This window comes from Monodelphis domestica, chromosome 2 (genome assembly GCF_027887165.1).
Source record: "Monodelphis domestica isolate mMonDom1 chromosome 2, mMonDom1.pri, whole genome shotgun sequence".
In the NCBI taxonomy this organism is placed as follows: Eukaryota; Metazoa; Chordata; class Mammalia; order Didelphimorphia; family Didelphidae; genus Monodelphis; species Monodelphis domestica.
Window position 1 is genome coordinate 277812593 of NC_077228.1, and position 17365 is coordinate 277829957.

Genomic DNA, 17365 nt, shown 5'->3' on the forward strand with positions numbered 1-17365 from the left:
TTGCTAAGGAGTTGATCTAGAGGACATCGAGGGTGACTTACAACTCTCAATGATTTTATTTATTATTCTCAAAAATGAGCAAATCAACAAGCTTTAATTTTTATCACATATGTTTATTCATGGTTGTTTAATTAAATAGTTCCCAATTACATTTTAAAACATTCATTAAAATATCAACTTTCCCTGGAGAAGGCAAGCAATATGATATTGATTATATATCTGAAATTATTCAAAATGTATTTCCTTATTAGCTATTTTAAAAAACCATGTTATAGATATACTATGATCCAAATACTGTGCTAAACAAAAGGGCTTTCAAAGAAAAAAGATTCAAAGAGGATGAAAACTGTTTATATTTAAGCACTAAGATATTAGAGAACTATAAGGTCAAACTCAAATAGAAACAGACATCTGCAGGCTAAATATTGACTTAGAAACTCACAAATTAACATTACCTATGTTGTATTTTTATTTATTTCCTTAAACATTTCCCAATTGCATTTCAATCTAGTTCAGGCAGCACTCTGGAGTTTTGTTAAGTTTGACAACCCTGCCATAGAGAATAGATATAGTGAAGGAATAAGGACAGCCAGAAGTTTAAAGGAAAAAAAATCCAAGAAAGGAACCAGTGGTAAAACCAACCGGACAACCTCAAATGGAACATAGGTGTCATAGTAAATAGACTGTTGGGGCTATAGTCAGGAAGATGTGAGTTCAAATTCATCTGAGTGGCTCTGGACAAGTTACTTGTCTGTCTTTTGTCTTTTCCACTTTCCTCATTTGAAAAATGAGGTTGATAGTAATAGCATCTAATTCCCAGTATTGTTGTAAGGATAAAATATTTTTAAGGTACTTTGTAAAACTTAAAGCACTATATAAATATTATTGCCATTACAATTATTAAATATGTATATACAAATGCCTAAAGTTTAGAATATAAGCAAGAGGAACCAGAAGCCATGATACAAGGAGTGAAATATTACCTCATAGGAATCACTGAGGTTCTGTAGAATGAAACTTATGGCTAGATTATGACTTCTTGACTTGCCTTAATGATAATTTTAACTCTTCAAATGGTGGAAGAACCAACAAGGGAAATTTTTTTTTATTGAATCCAATTCTTAATAGGGATGAACTGGTTTCTTTGGTGGAAATGATGGGTGCAATGGGGAAGTATATGACCATTTTCTCCCAAAATTTTTGACAGAGGAGAGGAAAACTGGACCTGGTCTGACATGAACCCCAGATTTATGAAAAGTAAATTTCAGAGAAATGTGAGGAAGACTATGTAAGAGCCCATGGGCTAAGATGAGAAGGGAAATCAGTCAAGAAGGGATAGGAAACTCTCAAGATGCAATTCTAAAGGTACAAAGGGAAACAGTTCCAATAAAGGATAAATGGGAATTTTCTGATACATTTCCCTGGGGGACCCATAGGGAAATCAACAACTAAATTTAAAATTTCTAAAATATATGCATAGAAAAGGAAAACGAAGATAGGTGACAGAGAATATATCTGGCCCAGTCTTTTAAAAAAATAACATCAGGAGTGATAAAGCTCAAAAAAAGCAATCCAGAAAAGCCCAGGGCAACAACAACAACAAAAAGTTGGATTTTAAGTTATAGTGGAGTGGGGAGGCAAAGTAGAGGACCAAGGAAGGAAATCACACTTATTTGGGGTGAATGGAAGGAGGAGAACTTACAAGAGAGAGAAAGCAGAACTAATTCTTATATTGCTTCTGGTTTCTCTGACAAGGAAAATGGCGTTTCATTGAAAATGACAGAACATTCCCAAGAGCGAATTGATGCCCAAGATAAGTAAGGAGATAATAAGAGAGAACCTAGTGGTTCCCCATTTCAAGTCATGCAGATCAGAAGAATTACTTCCTTTAACTGAAAGAATTTGTGGATGTGATTCCTAAGCAACAGTCATTGATACTTAAAAGATCTTTGAGAGGAGGAGCAAAAGAGAAAGACAAATGTCCGAAAAGAGTCCATAGGTTCCAACAGGATGAGCTTGAATTTAATTCTTTGGAAGAATTCTTTAGACCAGATCATTGAAGAGATAGTGAACCTTTAGAAAAAGAAGTGATGACCATAGAAAAACAGTCCATTTGGCCTCATCAAGAATAGAGCATATCAGGCTAACCTCATTTCTTTTTTTGACAGGATTACCAAAACTCAAATCAGGAAAATACTGTCAATATGGTTTATCCAGACTTCAGAAAAGCATTCACTAATGTCTCATACTAATCTTGGGGAGAGGTGAAGAAATATGGACTAGATACTATTACAATGAGATGAATTCAGAATTGGATGAATAAGTCTGAATCAAAGAATAGTCATTAATGGTTTGATGTCACCTTGGAAGGGAGTCTCTAGTGGAGTTTCCCATGGATCTGTTCTTGGCCTTGTGTTTAACATTTTTATCAATAATTTGGAGCAAAATTTGCAGATGACCCAGAGGAAGGGACAGGAATGTAGGGCATCCTGGATTAAATATGGTACTATCAAATTCAGTGGGGAAAACATAAATTCACATATTCAGATTTTAAAAATCAACTTCACAGTGCAGAGTCAAGGAAGTACAACGAGACAACAGTTTGTCTGGAAATGTTCTGAGGGTTTTAATATGAGTTTAATAGGAGTTCATAGAATGATGTGGTAGCCAATGGAAGATAAAGCAGCCTTATTATTCTGCATTGAAAGTCCTAGCTTTTAGGAATAAAGAGGTAATGGTACCTCTCTATTCTGCCCTGGTCAAACATATCTGAAATATCTAACTTTGATAAGCTGGAGAGCATCCAGAAGATGACAACTAGGGAGATGAAGCACATTGAGTCTAGTCATATAAGTACCAGTTGAAGTAACTGAGGACATATAGTTTGGATAAGGGGCTATGGAGGGGACATGATGGCTGTGTTTAAGTACCTGAAGGGTTATCATATGGAAAAGGGCTTAGACTTGTTCTGTTTGGCCCTGGTTTCAGGCCAAGGCTAAAATCTGTTTTGATTCAATAAGGCATATGGGGTTTTAAAATATATAATCGAATGTTTGCTTTTCTTAAGAAGCCCAAAAATACCCTATGAATGTGACTCCCCTTTTTTCTGTTATCTGTAATAGTGTGCTACAAAGTCCCTTTGTGGAGATTTGGCTTCTGGGGAGCTAGAGATTTATTTCATTAGTCTGAGGAGCTCCCAAAGGTCATCCAGAGAGGAGCTCCTCTCTGTACCTTGGAGTCCTTCACATGAGAGGAAAAATTCTTCATCAGCTCTTACCAGCTGTGTTGTGTTTAATTCAATTACTGGTCTACCTGCAGTCTATCTCTGATCTCTGTCCCTCACAGACTGAGCTATCAGGGTAACCATTGCCCTAAAGAGCAGTGATATTTTGGGAATTGGCATCTCTACATAGAATGAAAAAATAAACCTCAATAGTGTGGCTCCTCTCAACCCTTGGATTCCAGTTTCATGATGGCAGATGCTAGTCCTGGGTTTCTCTTTCATCCCCACATCCTTGAGACCATTACTTCTGGGTTAGAGGACAATTGTGGGCTAAGCATGCAACAAGATAATAAAGTGAATGGACCTCATTGGTTCCAAGTTAGAAATAGTAAAAATAGCTCAAGTAATACCATGGGCTTGTGGGTGCTTTGACCTACATGTTACCTATACCGATTCCCAAGTTTCTGGCTAGGACATGGTTCCTTTGCCTTCTCTACTTTTCCTTCACAACTGGATACCCATATCAGGCTACCCAGCCACACTGGGTGAACCTTGTCCTTTCTAGACTATAAAACCATAATGTTTTAGAGGCAGACCCCATGTCTTCTGCTGTCTATAAAGAGATGTGTAGTAATCTCAGGTAGAGGTGCCCCCATTGAGCCAGAGTTTCTTTCTGTAAGGTACAAAGAGCCCCTGAGGAGCAAACAAATCTCCTGAGATTTATTCTCCACAAGAGGAACAAAAGAACCCACGAAAAGGCAATATCCCAGGTCAATCATCTTGGAGCAAAGTTACTTATCAATTGCTATCATTTGCTACTAGACCTAAATTAATTCCAGGACTACTATAGCCCCAGTGGGCAGAATTAATAGCAATGGAATTTGCCAAGAGGCAAGTTTAGGTTTATTGCCAAGAAAAAGGATTCCTAACAAGTATAGTTGTCTAAAAATGCTTCCTAAGAAATAAGGTTTCATCTTTGGTATTCTTAAAGCAGAGACTGAGTTGTTAAATATGTTATGATGGGGATTCTTTTTTGGGTATGGGTTGGACTAGATAGCCCCTGGGTCTCCTAACCTTAAAAATTCTAGGATTTTATGATTCAAGTCTGGCATTGAGGGATGTCAAGTTTGGTGATAAAGATCAGGAGTTATTTCTGTGATATTGCAATGTTACTTTAGATGCTATATGGCTGAGAATTGTGGAACACCACACTTTCCAAAGAATAAAAATTGCAGGTAATGATTCAAATGTCAAAGTGGAGACAAAGCAAATCTAGGTCGGTACAGCAGCATCTCAATGGTACTTGTGTCCAAGAAGTGGTGTCAAAGATATTAAGTATCCAGAATAGAGAAGAAGGTACACTCCTTCTCTGTCCTTTGCTTTTAAGCTTGACTTGGTATTCCTATAACCAAATATCTCTAGCTTTTCTCTTGCTGATGATCTAGAAAAGTCTCCATAGAACCAGCATTGATGATGGTGAGATGTGGTAAGAATAGTGTGAAACCTGTACTTCAATTTTTACCTGTTCCTGGATCATTGTTTTTTTCCATTTGGGGCCACATCATCTATTTGCCATTTTACTTTATCCTCATTTTTCTCTCCCTCTTTCTTTTTGATATTTAAAAAAAATCCTCATTTATTGATGCTTTTGGTTTTTGTATGTTTTTGAATATATCTCTTCTTTCTCCTACCCAAGAAGTCTTCCTTTATAGCAAAAACTACACAAGAAAAAAAATGCAGTAAGCCAACTCTCTCCCCTATCCTACCAATTGACAGTATCTGATAGTATATGCAAAATTCCGCACATGTAGTTTTCCACCTTGGCAATGAATGGAGGTGCATTTTCTCAAATCTCCTCTAGAGCCAAGTTTGGAGATTATAATCACACAGCAGTTTCCTTTATTTTTCTCTCTACTTTCATCATTGTAGTCATTGTGTGTGTATATATGTATATATATATTTATGTGTATATATATAGGTTCTATTTATTTCACACTGTATCAATTGTTATAAATTAATCATCACCATTTCCTCCTTGAATTCTTCGTATTTCTTATAACGTAGTAACATTTTTGTCACATTTGTTTAGCTATTCCCAAGCTAAACTTGAGATGGAAGGTGATGGTATGCAGCGGAAAGAAAAATGAAGATTTGGAGTTGGAGGACCTTGATTCAAATTTCAGCAATGCCACTTAACTACCTGTGTGACCTTGGGCAAGTCTCCTAATCTCTCTGGCCTCAGTTTCTTTATTTGTAAGGTGAAGGAGTTGGACTAGGGAGCTTCTTGAAGACCTTTCTGCTTTAAGTCCTGTGATCACAAGAATCTATTTCTTGGTGACTATGAAGTGCTTCAATTAATATTTGGTATATGTGAGACCTTTCTTTCTTTCTTTGACCTCCTTGGGGTATATGACAAGCAGTGGGACCTCAGGGTCAAAGGGTTAATATTTCAGTCACTTCTTTCAATAGCATAATTCCAATTTGCTTTACAGCAATTGGACTAATCACATCTCTACCGAGAGTGTATTAGTGTTTCTGTCTTCCTGTAGCCAATCCAACATTACCTGTTGTCAACTTCTGTAATCTTTGCCAATTTGCTGGGTATGAGGTAAAACCTCACAGTTATTTTAATGGGTATTTCTCTTATTATTCATGGTTTGGAACAGAATTTCATATCATTGTTAATAGTTTATAATTCTTTTGAGAAGGGTTTGCTCATATTTTTGACCATTTATCTAATGGAGAATTTTTTAATTTTTTTGTTATTAATTCTCCATATAATCCTATCAATCTTGTCAGAGAAATTAATTGAAAATATTTTTTCTCATTCAACAATTTCTCCTCTTTTTCTAGTTGTATTAATTCTGTTTGTGCAAAAAACTTCTCAATTTGAAGTAACTGAAATTATTTGCTTTATCTTATACCACCATCCATTTTCCTCCAATTTTTTATAACACCATTTATATTTCAGGTCAGTATCTACTTGTGGCTTGTGATCAAGAATTTCTTCTTCCAGTCATTTATATTTTAAGATTTACAAAACACTAGGCTATTATTTTTAATTGATTCTTTTCCTTGCCTATCATGTTCCACTGATTCACTTTTCTAATTTTAACCAATAGCAAATAGTTTTGTTGATTGTTACCTTATAATTTCAGATTACTAGTTGTCTTTCACTTTTTTGATATTTAACATTTCCCTTGAGATTCTAGACCAGTGAAGGTGAACCTTTTAGAGATAGAATGTTGGCCCCTACTACCACTCCATCCCTTAGACTGAATGCTGTGCCCACCCATCCCCCAGAGACCTTGTGATGTACCCCTCCCCCAAGAGTGCCAGGCATGACCCACCCCTTGCCCCACCCAGAGGAGTGAGAAAGTGCTCTCATTGGACTGCTGGGCTGAGGGGCAGGGTGTATGAAAAATGTCCTCAGGCCTGGAGGGAGAGGGGGAGGGGAGCAGTCATTTTTGACACCTGTGCCATAGGTTCACCATCACTGTTTTAGACTATTTGTTCTTCCAAATGAATTTTGTTTGTTACCTTGAATAAATCTTTAAGGTAACCACTTAGTATGTAGTTTGATTGATATCTCACTAAAACAAAATTAGTTTTGGTAGTGTCATTCTCTTTTAGACTGCCAGGGTCCATGCATGAACAATGATTATCCAATGTTTTATTTTAGGGACATAAAGTCATTGCAAGGAATTAGAAGGAAGAATTCTATCAAACTGAGCATATAATTGACTTTTTATACTTGAGGGAAAAAACTTGTTTTATTTCTCCTTAGCTTTGCAAATAGAATAAGGCAACTTCTTTTTCTCAAGGAGATAACAGGAATAGGGAATAGGAAAATTTTACTTTGCCTGAACCTGGGACTAGTTTTAAGATGAAATTATTCATGTTAATAAGAAAGAGATACAAGGCCTTTTCCTTCGGGCCTCCACATGATATTGATAGATAATTATCTTTCTTTGATTTTTTCCTTCTCTGTTTTAGGAATATTTGTCATATAAAAAGAGTTTAATAGACTATTTTCTTTCTGAATTTTTGAGAATAATTCATAACATAGATATTTATTACCCTTTGAACATTTGATAATTTTACCGATAAATCTGATTAGGCCAGGATTTTTTTCTTTAATAATATCTTTATAACATTTAAAAATTCATATTCTTAAAATGAGGAGCTGCCCTTCAATTGGGGAATGGCTGAACAAATTGTGGTATATGTTGGTGATGGAGTACTATTGTGCTCAAAGAAAAAATAAACTGGAGGAATTCCATGTGAACTGGAAAGACCTCCAGAAATTGAAGCAGAGTGAAAGGAGCAGAACCAGGAGGACATTGTACACAGAGACTGACACACTGTGGTACAATCAAAGGTAATGGATATCTCCATTAGTAGCAATGCAGTGATTCTGAACAACTTGGAGGGATCTATGAGAAAGAACACTATTCACATTCAGAGGAAAAACTGTGGGAGTAGAAACACAGAAGAAAAACAACTGCTTGATCATATGAGTCAAGGGGATATGATTGGGGATGTAGACTAAGTGATCACCCTAGTGCAAACATCAACAACATGGAAATAGGTTCTGATCAAGGACACATGTAATTGTGGAATTGTGGAGTTGTGGAATTGTGAGCCAGCTACAGGAAGGAAGGGGAGAGGGGAGGGAGGGAAAGAATATGATTCTTGTAAACAAGGAATAATGTTCTAAATTGACTAAATAACATTAAAAAATCATATTCTTAGATTGTATTAAGATCTCTCATGTTCTCTTATTATGGTTATTTTATATTTTGGTAGTAATTTTCCATTTACTTTAAAGTTATGGTTTTGCTAGAATACAACTGGGAAGAATGTTATGATAATTCTTTTTTATTTCTTTATTTGTTGTGATTTTATCCTGTTCACTGTAGTACTATAAATTTCCTATTTTAGAGGATTTGAAGACTTTTATTAATCTTTTAAAATAACCATTTTTTAGTTTTGTTTGTTGTCACTATGAAAACTATTATGACACAGTGGACAGCTTATTTTGAAATCAGAAAGACCTGGGTTTAAGTCTTACCCCTAACATGTAATGTCTTTGTGATCCTGGGGAAAATCAGTTCCTTATTTTTTGAGAAATATGGCATTTTATCAAAGAAACTAATTGTGAAAGTCCATCCGCCCACCCAGTTTTCTGCTTTCCCTTTAGTTTTGGCTTTGTTTTTGTGCAAAACCTAATTTAATGTAATCAAAATCATACATTTTACCTCTCATGATCTCTATTTTCTTGTTTAGTCATGAACTCTTCCCTTATCCATCCATAGACTTGACATGTAATTTTTCTTTGTTCTTCTAATTTGCTAATGATACCGCTATTTGACTAAATCATATACCCATTTTCAGGTTATCTTGGTATATGTATGAGGGTTGGGTCTATGCCTTGTTTCTGGCAGATTACTTTCCAGTTTTACCAGCACTTTCTGTCAAATAGTGAATTCTTGCTCCAAAAGTTGAAATCTTTGGATCTATTAAACACTAGGTTAATGTGGTAATTTACTCTTTCCATATATTGTGAGACTAATGTATTCTATTGTTCAATCACTCTATTTCTCACCCAGTATCAAATTGCTTTGACGATTACGGCTTTGTAGTATATTTTGAGTCTGGTACTTCTGGTTATTTTCCTTTACCCCCCTCTCCCTCTTCCTCCCCTCCCCCACCCCACCTATAGATTCTTTTTAATATTCCTTTCCTTTTTTTGTTCCTTCAGTTGAATTCTGTTATTTTTTTCTAGCTCTAGAAAATAATTTGTTGGCAGTTTGATTGGTATGACACTGACCAATTAAGGTAGTATTTTCATTTTTATTATAATGGCTCATCCTATTCATGTGCAATAAATATTTCTCTGATTGTTTAGATTTATATTTGTGTGGGGTCTTCATTTTTTAAATAAAAGTCCTTATCTTCTTAGAATCAGTACTAAGTATTGGTTACAAGGCAAAAGAATGGTAAAGGCTATGCAGTGGGACTTAAATGCCCTGCCCAGGGTCACACAGCTAGGATGTGTCTGAGGTCAAATTTGAACCCAGGACTTCCTATCTCTAGACCTGGCTTTCTATCCACTGAACCCACCAGCTGTCCCTGAAAAATGTTTTGTGATTGTGTTCATAGAGTTACTGGCATTGTCTTGGTAAGTAGACCCCCAGTTATTTTATACCATCTATAGTTCTTTTAAGTGGAATTTCTCTACTTTTTCCTGCTGAATTTTTTTGGTAATTCTAGAAATGTTAATGGTTTGTTTTATGTCATTTGTTATTTACTCTAGGTTTCTCCAAGTATACCATCATATCACTTGCAAAAAATGATAGTTTTGTTTCCTCATTGTCTTTTTGTATTCTTCCTTCAATTCCTAATAACAATGGTGATAATGGACATTCTTGCTTTACTGCTGATCTAAATGAGAAGGTTTCTAGTTTATTCCTATTATAGATAATGCTTGTTCTGGTTTTTAGATAGTATTTCTCATTTTAAAAAACTATATTGATTCCTATGCTGTCTAGTGTTTTAAATCGGAAGAGGTTTTGCATTTTTCAAAACTTTTTCTCTATTGATTGGTATAATCATATGATTTTTGTTACTTTTATCATTAATAGGGCTAATTATCTTTGTGGTTGTCCTAATATTAAACCAGCCCTCATTCCTGGTGTATCCCCTACCTGGTCATATTGTATGATCTTTGTGAAATATTGCTCTAATCTCTTTGCTTGTATTTTATTAACAGTATTTGCATTAATATTCTTTAGGGAAATTCATCTATAGTTTCCTTTCTCTGTTTTTACTATCCCTGGTTTACGTATCAAAACTGTATTTGTATCAGAGAAGGAATTTGATAAAATTATTTTTTTATTTGTTTTTACAAATACTTAACACAATATTGGAATTTATCATTCTTTAAATGTTTGGTCGAATTGTCTTGTAATTCATCTGGTCCTGGGATTTTTTTCTTAGGATGCTCATTGATAGCTTCTTCAATTTTTCCCCCAAGATGGAGTTATTTAAATATTCTCTTTTCTTTTCTGTTAATTTGAACAATAAATATTTTTGTAAATTTTCATCCATTTATTTTAGGTGGTCAGTTTTATTTGCTTGTAATTGGGCAAAAATGTTCTGTGTTCAGTCATTTAGTCATGTCTGACTCTTCATGACCCCATAGACCAAAGCATATGCGGACCTCTGACCTAAGGGGCTCATCTTCTAATATCATATCTTTTCGCATTTTAATACTCTTCTTGTGATTTTCCTGGTAAAGTTACTGGAGTGGTTTGTCATATTCTTTTCCAGTGTATCACCTTTTGTCAGAACTCTGCACTATGACCTATTTGTCTTGCCCCTAGTTTCATTGGACTACTCAAGCCCCTCTACCATCACAAGGCAGTGATCCAAGAGGGGAATTGGGCAAAATAGTTTGTAATTATTATTGCTTTCATTTCATCTTCATTGGTTATACATTTACTTTTTTCATTTTTGAAACTTTTTATTTTTCCTTATCATTAAATTAGCCAATGGCTTATCTGTTTTATTCACTTTTTCCATAAGACCAACTCTTAGTTTTATTTATTAATTCAAGATTGGTTTTACTTTTAACTTTATTCATCTTTCTATTTTTAAGGATTTCTATTTTGGGGTTTAGTTGGGGTTTTTTAATCTGTCCTTTTTCTAGTTTATTTAGGTGCATGCTCAATCAACAGATCAGCTCTTTCTCTATTTTATTGATGTAAGCATTTCAAAATATTTTTTTCCCATTAAGTAGTGATTTAGCTGCATTGTACAAATTTTGTTATTTTGTCTCATTGTCACCATTATCTTTAGTGAAAATTTTATTTCTATAGTTTCTTTTTACCCACTCATTCTTTAGAATTAGATTATTTAGTTTTCAATTAATTTTTAATCTAGACTTCAAATGCCCTTTATTTAATGTATTTTTTTTGTGTGTTATGGTCTGAAAAAACTACATTTAATATTTCTGTTTTTCTGAATTTGTGAGATTTTTATGATCTAACACATGACAGATTTTTGAAAGTGCCAAAGACAACTAAGAAAAGATATATTCCTTTCTATTTCCATTCAGTATTTTCCAGTCTATTTTATCTAACTTTTCTTAAATTTATTAATCTTTGTAACTTTTGTATTCTTTTTATAGTTAGATTTGCTTAAATTGGAGAAGAGTAAATTGAAGTTCCCTACTTGTATGGTTTTACTGAGTATTTCCTCAATAAGCCATTAAATTTTTTCTTCAGAATTTGAATACCATGCTATTTGAAGCAAATATATTCAGTATTGATATTATTTCATTGTTCATGACATCTTTTAACAAAATGTAATTTACTAATATCTTTTAATTAGGTTTTCTTTTTCTTTGAGATCATGAGTGCTATCCTTGCCTTTTTTACTTCAGCTGAAGCATGGTAAATTCTGCTCTAGTTCCTTATTTGAACTCCCTGTGTCTCAGCTTCAAGTGTGTCTCCTACAGTATATATTATTAGATTCTGGTTTCTAATTCATTCTGATATCTTCTTCTATTTTAGGACTGAGTTTATTCCATTCACACCCACAGTTATGATGGCTAACTAACTATATATCCCCTTTGTTTTATTCTTTTTTATTTATCTTTCTCTTTTTTAAAACCCCTTTTCATTTCTCCTCCTCAAAAATCTGCTTGTTCTTTGATCACTGATTCCTTTTAATCTACCCTCATTCTTTGTCTTAGTCCTTCCCCTTCTACTCCAAGTAAGTCTATAAAATCAAGATTTGAATTTGAGATTAAAAAATCACCAATATTAGAATTATATAGGTGATAGGAATCTTAAAGTTAATTTTATCCCAACATTATTTTATAGATAAGAAAAATGGGACCATGGTTTTCTTTCCTATAGTCACATGACTAGCAAAACAGAGAGCAGAACATTAGTCTCCTTATGATTTTTCCAATACATCATGAAGTATTATGTTTCCTAAGAGCATGGGTTACTAAGCATTCTTTTAAGAATAGTTTCTCTTACTCCAAAGCCTTGATATCACTGGAAAACTGAGGTAACAAAAAGTAACTGTAAAATTCCTAGGGAAGGGTGGGCAGTAAATAATTTTTTCAGAGTATTGTGCTAAATTTAGGTCCTTAATAGATGGTTTAAAAGGCAAGCAGTATAGTGGATGAAGACCTGGCTTCTGAGTCAGGAAGAGCTGGGTTCAAGTTTCTCTTCTAATATATATCAGTTCTGAATCCTTGGGTTAAAAAATGGACCTCTCCATGTTGAGAGGAGTTGAATCTCTACGTAGGGTAAAGGATGTTTCTCTAGTATGAGTTCCCAAAACCAATGGAATCACAAAACTGTATGCATGAGTCAGGTATAAACCAGTATCCCTACATAAACTCACACAATGAGGTGAATGGTTAACAGTTGAAATAGAAACAACAACCCAGGGATTCTGACAGTTAGTACTGTTTGCATCATATCACACTACCATTTTGAATTTCACTTCCATGTAGAGATGGTCTGTCCTAACAAGAGACAGAAATATTTTAACTCTTTCTTAACACTAGATCTTACTTATACATTCTTTCCCAAAATGATTCAGAGTGGAAGAGAAAGAAAAAGGGAAAACTATGCTTATGCCTATGGCTTATCTTGCCCCTTGGGCTAAGAGCCAGCTTCCAAGCTGTAATAAAAACAGTTTAAAAAAATTTCTAGGGTACAACACAATTGCTAGTTCATTTTAATGCCTCCTTAGGTTGTCTGAGGCATTGTGCTGTATGTAAGTCAACAGGTGAATGAGTCTCTACTTTCTCACAGATCATGTCTTTTACTGATTTGTGGATATCAATCTGGTCACATTTTAGTCATACCCGATTTATGAGATAACAGGAAATGTGGGCATTAGCTTTAAAAAAAATGGCTGTTTGAAATGGCAAAGCTGTTTTATGAGTCATTAGAGTTCAGTTTGGTGACCTGGTGCTTTGAAGTTCTTGGATTATTGAGCTTAGAGTCCTTTGTATGAGGAATATATGGGCTGGTGATAGAGTCTGTGGGAGGAAAAAAGATTTGTGGTTTTTAGTAGCAATCAAGTTCAATATGAACAATCAGTGAGATGTGATTAATGTTATCTTGGGCTACATTAAAAGAAGTAGACTTTCTATAATTAAAGCTATTGTATTCTGTCCTAGTTAGACCATATCTGGAGTATTTTGATCAGTTCTGAGGAGGTCACAGTTTAGGGAAGACATTGATAACTTGGAAAGTATCTGAAGGAAAACAACCAGAGTGGTGAAGGGTTTTGAAGTTCATGCCATATAAACATTAGTTGAGAATCTGGGCATGGTTAACATGGACAATAAAAGAGCTGAGAGGGCTTCCTGTTTTTGAAGGACTGGCATATGAAAGAGTGTATTAGACTTGTTCTCTTTGGCTCCACAGGAAAGAACTAGGAGCAATGAGTGCAAATTACAAATAATTAAATTTAGGCTTGATATCAGGAAAAAAAAAAAACTCCTAAAAATTAAAGCTATCCAAAAGTAGAAAGGCCTGGCATAAGGTCATGGATTCCCCATCAAAGGAAAAACTGTTTGGGTATAGGATCATAGAATTAGAATTGAAAAGGTCTCATAGGCCTTATGGTCTACAGATTCACATTTTACAACTGAAGAGATGGAGACCCAGAGGGAGGTTAAGTCACTTGCCCCAGGTTACACAGGTACTGTAAGAGGCAGGATTCACACCCATATCCTCTGACCTTAGAGCCAGCTCCCTTATCATCCCATGTCCAGAGAAGAGCTCCTGTCTGGCTGTACTCGATGACTGCCTAAAGTCCCTCTAGCTCTAAAATTCTGTAGCTCTGTGATTCTGTGAATGACAGTTGGAGTTAGAATCAGGCGGGGATAACCTATCCCTGAGGAATGGGACAGTTTCAAACAGAGAGAGTGCTTCTTGAATCATTAGTACTAACAGGGCATTTAACTGAAGCAACTAACTTGGTGGGGCTAACAAATCAAACGCCAGCAGTTAAATAGGAGCTGGGTACAAGGGAGGGAAGATCTCTGAAGAAGCAAAGTTGGCTCCACGGAAGGCTGTCAGAAATCATAGCCTAAAAGAATGAGCAAGGAGATGAATAAAGAGTTTTGTGTCCCCACTTGCTAAGGAGGGGGATCTCCATGGATTCATCACCATTATTCAGTTCTGCGAGCCTATCAGTCTTTTCTTTTCGTTATGAACGCACAAAACCTGAATCAGGATTTGTGATATCTCAGTGTTCAGTCTGTCCATTGTAAGGCTGCCACATCTCAGGCTTAAATTCTCAAGAAACGGGTAACATTTTACCCTTGGCTAAATTTGATTTACGGCCAAAACCCTCCACAACTCAACATCAGACAGAATCTCAAAATTTGAGAGTTGGAAGGACCTCAAAACATCTAGTTTAATCAGGTTCCTTTTCAGATGCCTGAACAAGAAATTTCTTTATAGACCAATGTCAAGCTATTAAACCCACTAGCATAGTGTTTGGTTGCCCTTTCACATGTAACATTGTGAAGGATTTAGGCTTGATTTAGGATTTGGATTGGGGATTTGGCCCTTTGCAGGACATAGACTGTTCAGTCTTGGCTCCATTATGTGGGGGTTGGAGGCGTGTGACAGGCTCTGGGGGGAGAATGACAGTTGGAGTTTGAATCTGGCGGGCAGAGCCCATTCCTGAAGATGGGGCCATTTTCAGTCAGAGAGGATATATTCTGATTAATTGTTAGGAATCACAATAATTTTGTTTATACATGTTTATTAAATAAAAGATAAACAATTTATTTATAAACAAATCAGAAGGAGTCTGAGTCAGGATTTGTGATATCTCAGTGTTCAGTCTATCCCTGAGGTTGACAAAGCATTGCCAAATAAATGGCACCATCTCATTCTTGATAGTACCAGTCTGAGGGCTGAGGTACAACACTTAGTTGGGATGTTAAAGCCTATTTATCCTCCAGACTAACATAAAGCAATGCAATTAAATCACTGACAAATCCTGGGTGGAAAAAAAATTTAAAGCTCTCTTTGGGAATTTCAACTTTAATTTACCAAGCACTTATTTCTGATTGGTCTTATGCTCAGCACTGTGGTGTCCCTGAGAGACCATACACCTTTGGTATCAGTCTCAGCTCATGGCCTTTCACTTTAAAAGGCCACTTTCTAAATGACCCAAGTCATTTATGGGAAGTTTTTATTCCCTCTGCATTGGACATAAGGCGGGTGATTCATCTCACAATCTTAATGAATACTTTCTTTTGTTGGGGTTACTGAATCCCTGGGTAAGACAAACCTTGAGGATTGGCATGAATTGGCACTTATAGAGCTCTTGCTCTGCAGAGAATTTTAGTAAAATATTAGGATTTGAGGGGTTCAGACAGGATCCCCTTCCCTAAAATCTCTATCTCTAGAGCCTGGCAGTATCTGATATTACATTTTAGCCATTCATTCCTTTGGCTTAAGGTAGATTCCCCTTTGACAAGAAAATACCTGAGGAGAGTGAATAGCAGCTAAGCTACTGGTCAGTGACATATTAGTTAGAATGGTCTATTGGACAGGTTTCCAACTTAATAACAAGTTTTGGGGCACATTTTGTTGGAGTGGACAAATATATTCTCCTTTCTTGAAGTAATGTTTAAAATAATGATAAAATATATCAGATATCTGGCCATTAACCTGCCAAGGAACAAAGGAGAACTTTGTTAAGAAAATTACAATGCATACTGGCAGAAAAAAAAAAACATGTATAGAAAGAAAATAATTAGGTCTGAATGACTAGAGGAATATTAAATATTTATGACTAGGAAAGATGTAGAAAAATGTCTATATTCCACAAATTATTATTTTTTCAATGAAAGAGTCTATCAGCTAAAATTCTGATCCTTTTATAGAAATAAAACCACTATAGTCACATTTCTATGGTATCTATTCTTTATTGAAATAAAACAACTATAGTCACATTCTAGGATCCAAGGATCATATATGTAGAGCTTGAAGGGACCTAAGATATTTAGTTACCCTCCTAATTTGATTCATGAAGAAAATGAAGGTTGTGACTTACCCAATGTTACACAGGTAGTGTCAGGGGCAGGATTTGGAAAATAAGCAAATAGGAATATGAATTAGTATATTGGGGAAAAAAGTTGGCAGAGAGGAGAATTGTGCCATAGACATAAAACATAAACATATTTAAAGCATATTTTAAAATGCCACAGAAAATTGTTGCCCATTAGAAAGTGAAAAATACAAGGAATTCAGAGGAACTTGGAAAGATTTATATGAACTGATGCAGAGTGAAAGAAATAGAAACAAAAGAACAATATGTTCAATGACCATTAAAAAATAATGATGGTCCCAAAGAACAGATGGTAAAACATCCTCTACACAGAAAGGTGTGGGACCTCTGGTGCAGAATGTTGTATACATTGTCAGATGCATTTATTATGTTGGATATTTTTGCTTAACATTTTCTTTAAAGGGGAGAGAAATACTTCCTTCCTATCTTCCACTCCCACACTCTCCCACGACAAAAAAGACTGTGATGCAATGGAAAAAAAAAAACAGAAGAGGATCTGTGAGAAACAAATCTAACTTTTGTTATAGTTATTTCTGTTTCTGTTTTATACTAGAGCAAAAACTCCTTAAGAACAGGGGAAATAGTTTATCCTTCTCTCTCCAGGAACTAGCCCATAGTACATTACACATAATAGATACTTAATAAATGCATGTATATGCATTATATTTTTGTATTATCAACTAATTGCTAGACATCTTCACCTTGGATGTCTTGATATCTCAAATACAACATATCCAAAAGGGAACAGCTTGTCATCTTTCTCTTGACCCCTGTCTAGTTTTCAAAATCACCAGTACCCATGGAAGGCATAACCATCCTCACAGTCAACCAGGATGGTAAACTCAGTCATACTTGACTCTGTCCTCTTCCTCACTACTATCCCTATCTACAAATCATGTGCCAAGTTCTGTCAATGACTCTATTTCCACATCTGTTTATTTTTCTCTATTCATGTAACCACCAATCCCTCATCATCTCTAGACTGAATTACTTTGCCAATTAGTTGGTTGT

The 17365-nt window shown here is 35.3% G+C and overlaps 1 long non-coding RNA gene across 1 annotated transcript in view; it reads right to left on the reverse strand.

Moving 5' to 3' along the window:
• The window catches only part of LOC107651428 (uncharacterized), a 43207-nt gene extending 27652 nt beyond the window's left edge, over positions 1 to 15555 (reverse strand). Inside the window, exons 1-2 of the long non-coding RNA XR_001628254.2 lie at positions 14003 to 15555; positions 1 to 13295 (exon numbers count right to left, since the gene is read on the reverse strand). The exon at positions 1 to 13295 is cut by the window's left edge and continues 27652 nt beyond it. This is a non-coding gene — a long non-coding RNA (uncharacterized LOC107651428). The remainder of the gene's footprint in view (positions 13296 to 14002) is intronic.
• Positions 15556 to 17365: the final 1810 nt, after the last annotated feature.